This window comes from Brassica napus, chromosome C2 (genome assembly GCF_020379485.1).
Source record: "Brassica napus cultivar Da-Ae chromosome C2, Da-Ae, whole genome shotgun sequence".
NCBI lineage: Eukaryota > Viridiplantae > Streptophyta > Magnoliopsida > Brassicales > Brassicaceae > Brassica > Brassica napus.
The window spans coordinates 57,006,232-57,016,254 of NC_063445.1; the positions used below are offsets into that span (position 1 = coordinate 57,006,232).

Genomic DNA, 10,023 nt, shown 5'->3' on the forward strand with positions numbered 1-10,023 from the left:
TTGTTCCTTCTTCAAATTAACAAGGATATTTTTGTTATTATTTTTGTTCTTTATTTCTCTACAAAAAAAAGAATGGTAAGGAACGAAAAGAAAAATTTATTTCTTGTGAATGGTGATATTTTTTAAGAATTTTAGAGAATGCATTATTTCTTGCCGTTCCCTGGACACCTTTCATATTTTAGGGTCTGACTGATGATCATTCGGGAAACAAGAGAAACGAAAAGAAAAGGAATATACAGGAATAAAATAGCAGGAATGAAAAGGAATGGTTGTTCCTTCTCAAATTTAACAAAGAATAATTGTGTTCTTTAATTCTCTACAAAAAAAGGAATGAGAGGGAATGAGAGATGATTATTATTCTTTGTAAATGGTGATTTTTTATAGGAACAGTTATGAAACGCATTATTCATCAACATTCCTTAATCACCATTCATACCCTTAGTTTGTCAGCTGTTACTTTACCTTCGTGGCAAAGTTGTAGCATATTCTCAGAACTGTATTTAACTGTTTCGAGTTTTTAAAAAGTGATATTTTTTTTGTCATCTGATATTATTAATAAACAAAGATAATAATACAGGGGAGGCCCAAAAGCCCAAAATTAAAAAGAGACAACAAAGGCCCAAACATAAAGAAAACGGGCCCAACCAGAAATAAAGCCCAAAGGAAAACGGTGATCCCAATCCGAACTTCTCCACGCGTTAACATTTTGGCGAGGAGGGGAGACGTGCCCTAAAGCCGGAACGCCACCGAACTTCACCGGCCAGCGCGTCACCGCCGGAACTACTAATCGGAAAACCACCAGAACACACCGGAAACAGGTTACCGTTCAAAGAGTTCCGCATCGACGATATATGAAGGTGAGAAAGACCCAGCCACACCGCTTTAGCTTCCATCGCCGAAAAACCTTACGACGCCATGGATCTATAGCCAAAAGAACTCCTCTTCCAATGAAGGAATTCCAATAAAAAACCGGAATCTAATGGAACATAGAGGCACAAAGAAGAAGAGACCCAACAGAATCCGGTACAATCCGGAGCTAATCCGCCATCAAACACCAGAAGATGATGTTAAACGGAGTCAGAAGCCGGCGGTCCAACACCGAAGAGGAAGGCGTGGGCTCCAGAGCCAAAAACCGGTCGTCCACCAAAGGATAGGTGCGACACCAGAACATAAGCCGGCCATACGATGCTATCAAAGCCATCCACGCCGGAGAGGAAACCCGAACACCACGGGTCAAGATTGCCGGAGAAGGAACCGGCACGAACGGCGAACCTCTCTCTGAAAGATAGAGGTGAGATAAGAGAGACGTTAAAAAGTGATATATTCATTCTGTTTTTTAGGAAATATAAAAAGTGCAATTTAAAAGAAATTGCTGTTCGGCCAAGAAGTCCGTAGAGTATGGTGTTACCTGTCCATAGTTGAGTCCAGATTGGGCCCCTCGGCTCATCTGTTTTTTTTTCTTAAGTCGGCTACACTTTCCAGGCTTTCCAGAACCGAAAACCAAACCAACTCGTGATAAATTTAAGTATTTAACCAAACTAAACCGAACTTAACTATTAGAGCAGTTTTTATCTATCTATACTATTAAAAATTTTAATGAAAGAATTCTTAAAAAATCTACTTAAACAAGGTTGCTGGATTTCATTAGACTTAACTATTTTATTGGTTTTACTTTATATATTCTCAAACTATATAAATACTTTACATACTTTAAATGAACGAATTTATTATTTTTCATCTATTATATAATTACTCTAACAATAAATCTTCATGAATATATGACATATTATTCAAACATGTTTACACATGACGTGATCATTACCACATATAGTTCCATTAATAGTATAAAAATTTTAATGGTTTAGTTATGTTTAATATAAGTTGTAATGAAAAATCTTCTAGTATATAACAATTTTTTTTCAATTTTACGTGAATTATAAATTAAAAACCTTAATATCAACTATTCAACTATATATGAAACATTAATTTAATTAATTACATGCAATCAATTATTAAGATTTGATCTTACATTCTTATATATGAACTAAATGATTAATTTTATCATAAAAAAAATATCAAATGGGTCTTAAACGAGTTGGAGATTTAAATGGAATTATTAAAAAAAGACTGGTTTAAATAAAACATGTTTATTTACTTTACAAATACTAACAATGCAAATGTACGATTTATTGAATTTCCAAAAATGTTAAATATCTTGCACTTTATATCAGGTAGTTTAGGTTGTTTGAAAAAAAAATCCAGTCATTAATTTTTTTTGCATAATTTGATTTATAAATAGTATTTTTAAAATATTTAGTTATTTAGAAATTAAATATAATTAATATTTGTAGGTATATAATTTGTATTTAAAAACTTTAAGTATTCATTTGGTTCTCAGTTCTATTTCTATTTTTCGGTTCCAAAGATATAGGATATGCTCGGTTATTTATGAAATTCAGCTTAATTTGTTTTTTTTCAATCTGATACGGTTCAGCGCACCCGGATAAATGTACATAAACCTATACATTATTTTATATAGAAATTATATCAGAAAATTTATTTAATTTCAAAAATAAATCTACGCTTCTTAAGCGCGGATCAAAATCTGATTTGGTTTTAAAAAGCAAAATCTCAAATGATTTCAGACCGTAACACGTATTGCCCACCCATGGTGATATATAACATCGCCCATCTGAGATAAATTTTAACTGATATCGATTTCATAGTCAACGTATTTATGCTAATCTAATTAGAATTATGTTTGGTTGCAGATGAGAATCTATTCTATTAAAATAGCAGTGTGACCTATTGATAAAAGTATGGTTCAACTATTATTTCTTTTATCTTTATCATTATTTAGAATATTATTTATTATGCTTTATGTCATTAGACCTATATTTAAATTACCAATTGAAAAGACCTAAAAAAATGTAAAACAAAAAATATACCCTCCTTTTTTAAATACGGGTCAGAATCTAGTAATCTAACAATACTAAAAGTTAAATAACTAGAGCAAAGAGAGTGTCCACGTATACAAATTAATTCAACCAATGAAGAACCACAATACTGCTACGTAATATTAACCTTCTCTTTTGACATATTAGACTTGGGTCAATCATGTGGGCTTCGACAAAATCAATAAAGGCCAACACTAACAAACCCAACTATGAAAACTTAATAAATATCGTACATTCACACACACGATTGTCGTCTCCGTTTCTTTCACTTCGTCTTCACCGTTCAGATCAATGCAACTCTTCGTTTCTAATCAGTATTTATCACCACCCCACTATCAATCATTCAAAGCTGGTCATTACTCCTTATCTTCCTCGGAGATGGTTTCGTTCCAACTCCTTTTCTGGCTCCTCCTATATATATTGTTTCGTTAAATCTTAGATCAAACCAAAATCTCCACCTTCAGCACAAAAAAAGAAGAAAATAAGCTATAGCCATAAAATCTGCTAAAGCCATCGAAATGACTAGAGTTGATCTAAACGTCTTTTCATCTTCTGCTGCCGACACGGAGTCTGATCCAAGTGTTATAAACGGCTTGAAACCCTTATCCTTTCGTCATCGGGATCGATGACGGATCTACCCAGTACAAACTACGCTGTCATCGCCAAAACGGTAAGATTTTTCTTAGTTTTAGATAATTGAATCTTTTTGTGTGTGTTGGCTAAATGTACTTTGAATTGAGGTTACTTCATCACTTATATTTTATGCTAAAGCGCAGAATCAAAACAGCTGCTGAACAAGTTGTGCGCTTCTGGAGGAGGTTTGATGGATTGATGCTAAAGCCATTGTTCCAGTATAGGCTAAGATGACTTCTAATATTATTGACATAACAGAGGTGTGCCGTGTGTGGCTTGTGCCTTATTCAAACACTACATTTTTTGCCAATTAAATAGTTCAATCAGTTCTGATCGTCTAATTTTCTCCTTCAGGGACGCGACATCTTTCGCACCTGCGGCTCGGATCATGGTACGTTCTTACATTTTGTTTCTGTAAAGATCTGTATTGATCGTGTAAGTAATGTACAATACAATAGGCCTTATATACAAGAGCCTTAGACATTAACTAATAACAATAGCTTCCTAAAATAGGGGATCGTCATTTTGACTACAGAATATATGGAAACACAATCGTATCTCTAACAGTTTCTTCTTCCTCTGCTCTCTTAAAACACTGTAAGTTATGATCGTAGAGCTGTGAAATTTAAGACAGCCGATTCTATGTTTCCAGTGCAGATCGAAGCTCTAAAATAAGTTGTAATAAATAATTTTGAATTGTTTACGTTTTGTGATTTGTATTAAATGCCTCTTTGATGACTTCTAACAAGCTATTGTGGAATTGTACTGATGCAGGAGGAACAGGAGAATGCTAGAAATAGATCTATTGTTGTTTAGAGCACAGTAGATTTAGGTTCATGTATGTTGAGGTCACCAACAAATTGAACAAGTACAATTCCAAAATTTAACATCTTGGGGGTAGAGGCGGATGGAAGTTATAGGTTGTTGAAACGAGAGAGCTGCTGAAGAAGGATTTAACAAATGAGGTACAAGCTTCATTTCATAAAATTAAACACAATCTTTGCATTGGCTGATGGAACAAGCTTTATTTTTCTTTGTGGTTACATGAATCTACTTGATACGGGTTCGGGTTTGGTTTTGAGCATGTTTCTGAGATCGACGTTGACAGAGACCCGTTTTTTTTTGGACAACAGACAAAGATCCGCTAAAGAAGGTAAATGGATTGATTTCCTATCTAGGCAATGCAAATGTGATTTCTGGAGAAGCTTCTTGGGCTTTTAATCAGTCATCTTTGAGAACTGGAAAGGAGAAAGAGGTATTGTATCTTACAATCTGTTTGGTGATAGATTGATTCAGAATGTGGATAATATAAGGGCTGCACAAATATTTTGCCTGCAGCCTTTGAAACTGAAGGTATGGTGGAGTGCAACTATGATGCTACTTCCAAAATAACTGGTGGATGGATTTTACGTGGTCATCTTGGCGTAGCTCTCAGGGGAAAACATGATCGGCTTTAGAGGCAGAAGCAATGGTGCTACTCTTAATCATTCCAAAGGCCATGTATTATCTCACCTCCTCCACCAAGCGCATGCTTATGAGATCATGAATGTGAGCAACAATATCAAATGGTGGGGCTCAAGAATGTTACCGGTAAAAAGATGTTGTGTTGTTCTTCGTTCTCTCAATCACATAGCACATCATAATCCTCTTTGTATGTATAAATAGTTTAGATAAATATCAGATACTTTAAAACACATGAGTCGGTCGTTTTTAGTATTTTGTAATCATTTGTGTTATATTAATATAAAAAATTATAAATAAAGCACCAGCCTAATCTCGATACTATATATATATATATATTATATTTCAACAAAATATTATATAACATATTTAATAATTCCTCTTATTATACCATACAAAGTGTTGATTAACCTGTATTTTTCTTTCCTTTCATGTGGGCCAATAGCAGATAAAATGTTACATCAATATAATCTATGGAGTCATCGTTTTGTTTGGGCTTATATTACAAATATATTTGCAATTATAGATTCATATAAATATAATCCATATAGGCTAAACCAAATATAAAATTACTCGAAAAGGTAAAAATAAAATATACCAATATAATAAAACTCTGATTAGAAAGAAGAAAATATGGTTAAACTAAAAAGCAAATAAGATACACGAATTTATACAAAAGTCTTCTAGAATGTCAATATAAGTAAATAGAAAAGCTTTAGTCAAATAATAAACAATACATTTTTTTAATAACCATGGGAATTCTAAATTTTTATAGACCCAAATACTAATACCACGAAATCTAGCATCTGGCTACGTGTGGACAATTAAATTCATTTAAAACGCGGTTAAGTGGCCAATGCTATTCAAATCCAAAATACAAATTTTAGCTGAAACCTCTTTCTCACTAGATCAAACTGCCAAGTCTTGGTTTTTTTATTATTTTGTTTGAAAATACATCTATTGCACTAAAAGTAAATGATAAAAAAATTAAAGATATTGCATGTAAATACACAATAAAATGACAGATAAAATGAAATTAATATAAAAATAAATAACTAAAAATCTTTTAAAGACTCTTGAATCAGCCAAATATTCAACAAAAAGAAATCACGCTTTAATCAACCATATCATTCTTTACAAGAATTATATAAGTTTTTTAAAAGCTTACAAAAAAATAGCCTCATCAGTACTTTCCTCCAGGTTATTATGTCTACCGTAAAGCAAATTAACAACATAAATCGACAAGCCACATTGACCATTAATTTTCACATTCGTAATAAACCTATTACATTTGCTTATAATAGATTTCCACAACTTAAATACATCGAGTAACACTAATAAATATACTACAATAAAATAAAATATAAATACATATATCAACATGATCATATTCTCAGAAGAGACAGTTTTCCTTGAGGCTAATGATGAGTGTCTCTAAAGCTTCATTTCAAAGGCATGAACACAACTCCCAGATTCTCCACTTTCTCCATATTCACTTTGTGAATGATTCCTTCCATTTTACCTTTTCTATTCGTACAACAAATACAAATGGTATTAAGTTTTTTGGTATATTCCTGATTGAATTTATGGACTTGGCACGATGATATATTAGTAGGGTTGATATGGATAGAAAACTCACATATCAGCAATAAACAAATCTTGAAATAATCCATGAATTGCATAGTCTGCTTAGTGTTGTTTATTATCGTACTTGAGCCATCCATGAGGTATCTGCCATTAGCGTCTCCAACGCTTTGACATGAGCGGAGGCAACATTTTTTAAGTAACTCTATTCATTTACCTTTTCCTCCACCATCCCATATCACATATGTATTTTTAGATATTAAAAAGACAAAAAAATAAATTTTAAACCTATCAAGTTTAATTTATAATTTTGTAAATTGACTGAAATATATATGCCTTATATATATTAAATACAAATATATTTTTCCAAACCCGGGCGTAGCCCGGGAAAATCTCTAGTACTATTAAATTAGGATTATGACTCATTGATATATGCTGTCTCCAATTATTTAATCATTTTATCTAAGGAACCACTTATTATACAACCGGCCATTTTATAACTAACAATTAATAATATTGATTTTTGTAACTTCCTTCCTCTTTGGTTCCAATTCTCGCAGCCCACTTCTATCAATACATTCAATACATACTCGACGATTACATAATGGATTTTACATAATGATAATAAAATACTACTATGTGGTCAACTAATATTTACATAACAAACGCTAATTAAGAAAATTCTTAACGTTTAATGCGACGATATGCCACTTTCATTCATATTAATGATTGATACACTCTTATTCATATTCTTTATATATATACTAAACAAAAAGATATTTAAATTCAGTTCACACGCTGGGTTTTAATGGTAACCGTTTCAATATACTAAACCAAAAAAATAGAAATATGTCCATTAGAATTTTCAATAAATGTGTAAATATTTTTTCGGTTTCTTGGTGTAAAAACAAATCAGTTCATGGTTCAGAAAAACTAACAAGTTCATTATAATTATTTTATATGTATATAAGGGCTTGCCGGTTCAGTGTAAATATATAAAGATTTTGAGTATTCAAAAATATTTTAAATATTATTATAAAATTAAATTTTAAATCTAAAATAAATAGAAATATAAATTTATAATAGGCTATTAATAACAAAAATAAATTAATACTGTTATTTACTACAAATTTAATATAATTTTTTGGAGTTTTATCAGATCAACCAGTATCAGATCGCGGGTTGGTAGCAGGTTTTTAGTTTTTTCTGGTTTTATTTGATTAACGGATCTATTCTATTAAATCAGAATCATGACCAATTGATAAATTATTGGTCCAATAATTTTTTCCTGCGTGGCCTATTTAAAAAATAACCTAATATATTTCAATAATATAATCAGTTATCTCTCTTCGTGCAGATCAATTCACATAAGGAGATCAGTTCACATAAGGAGTTACCTCCTCTTTTAAAGGATACGTATGTGACAACAAATCTAGAATTCAAATATATTTTTGTATTTATTTTTTTATTCATATTTGTCACCTAATAATATTTCACATCTATTCTATTAAATCAGAATCATGACCAATTGATAAATTATTGATCCAATAATTTTTTCCTGCGTGGCCTATTTAAAAAATAACCTAATATATTTCAATAATATAATCAGTTATCTCTCTTCGTGCAGATCAATTCACATAAGGAGATCAATTCACATAAGGAGTTACCTCCTTTTTTAAAGGATACGTATGTGACAACAAATCTAAAATTCAAATATATTTTTGTATTTATTTTTTTATTCATATTTGTTACCTAATAATATTTCACAAGTTTATAGTTATGTAACATCACAAATTCAATATAAATATCAAAATCTCTTATTAATAATAATTATAAAAATTATAAAAATATAATTATAAAAAAAAATATGACTATAAAAAAACATAAATATGAAAATTAAATTTCTAAAAAAATTGTAAAACGAAAAATATACCCACCTTTCAAAAGGCGGGTCAAAATCTAGTAGATACATATAAGGCTAAAAAGACGTGGGACAGCACAAGCCTTGGACTGAGGACAAAGGTATTAAGCAGTGCCTGTCCTGGCATTATATGGCCACAAGCTAAATAATTTTTTTGGGTTTTATAAATTTATAAACTTAAAATAAAACAAAGATATAAAGTAAAAGTGGAGAGAGATATTCGAACCTGGTACCTTTCCCGTATTTGAAAGGATGCAGAACCAAATCCACTAAAGGATTATATTACCAAAATGTGGCCAACCGTTTAGTTATTATATTGAGGCACATGCTTGATCTGCTTTCCTTAGGGCCGGCTCTGGTATTAAGTAAAGACCTTTGCTCTTCAACAAGATAGCCGCAGCATCTAGATCATTTGCAAGCAGGTCTCTCATTATTTCCTACAGAGTTTTTGTCATCGTCTCATCGCGTGATGAACAGGGGTGGACCTAGAAAAATATTTTATATGGGGCACAAAATATTTATATATAACTAATTTAAAATAATTTTACAAATTTTATTATATTACTATTGCTAAAGGTTTTTATAATTTGTATTTTTTGAGAAACACAAATTTTTTTAAAGATATATATTTTACATTTTTAATATATTTCATATAAGGAAATAATGGTAAACTGTAAACTTTTACCAATTAGTTGTATTTAACTATTATTGAATTATTTTTAATTAATCACAAAACAATACTCCATCCGTTTCAAAATGATTTATATTCTAGAGTTTTCACACTTGTTAAAAAAACATGTAAAATTTTGATAATAAATGCATTGTTTTCCATGTTTACCTATTTCCTATGATTTTTAACCAATCAAAATTCAGCAAACACAATTAATGTTTTTTAAATTTACACTTTGCTAGTATTATATACATTGAAAAGGTAAAATATGAATCTTTTAGAAATTTTTTTTTTCTAAAACCTGAATCATTCTGAAACGGAGAGAGTATATTTCTTATTTTTTTAATATATTTTCTAATAAAAATAAAATATAATTTTTTTTTTTGAAACAAGGTAGTATATAATAATAAATTTGAAATTGAGGATTGATATTTACACAAAAAAATATTAACAAATTAGACATATATAACTAGTTAAATAAAGTTTAAGAGAACAAGAAATGGTAAAAATTAAATATAATAACATAATTAGACACATTAAATTTGGTAGTAACAAATAAATTGAATAAAAAATGGGACAAAAGTATGGTCATACGTTACCTCAGAGCAGGGGAGGATCTACTTGAATAGAGGGTGGGGCACGTACCCCATACTAATTTTAAAATTTTTGTTTGTAAAATAATTTTGAGCATGTAAGTAGGCCTGAAACTTTTATCCGAGATCCGGATTCGATCCGTGATCCGATCCGGATCCGAACCGAAAATCCGGATATCCGGAGAGGCCGAATCCGGATCCGGA

The 10,023-nt window shown here is 30.8% G+C and overlaps 1 long non-coding RNA gene across 2 annotated transcripts; it reads left to right on the forward strand.

Moving 5' to 3' along the window:
• The first annotated feature begins 2,968 nt into the window (after positions 1-2,968).
• Positions 2,969-5,284, forward strand: LOC106380163. 2 transcript variants are annotated; one of them, XR_001276282.3, is made up of 7 exons: positions 2,969-3,627; positions 3,734-3,850; positions 3,945-3,981; positions 4,126-4,187; positions 4,365-4,555; positions 4,724-4,845; positions 4,929-5,284. It is a non-coding gene; the product is annotated as an uncharacterized LOC106380163 (long non-coding RNA). The 2 variants fall into 2 exon arrangements; XR_001276281.3 differs by lacking the exon at positions 4,126-4,187 and having other exon boundaries at positions 2,970-3,627.
• Positions 5,285-10,023: the final 4,739 nt, after the last annotated feature.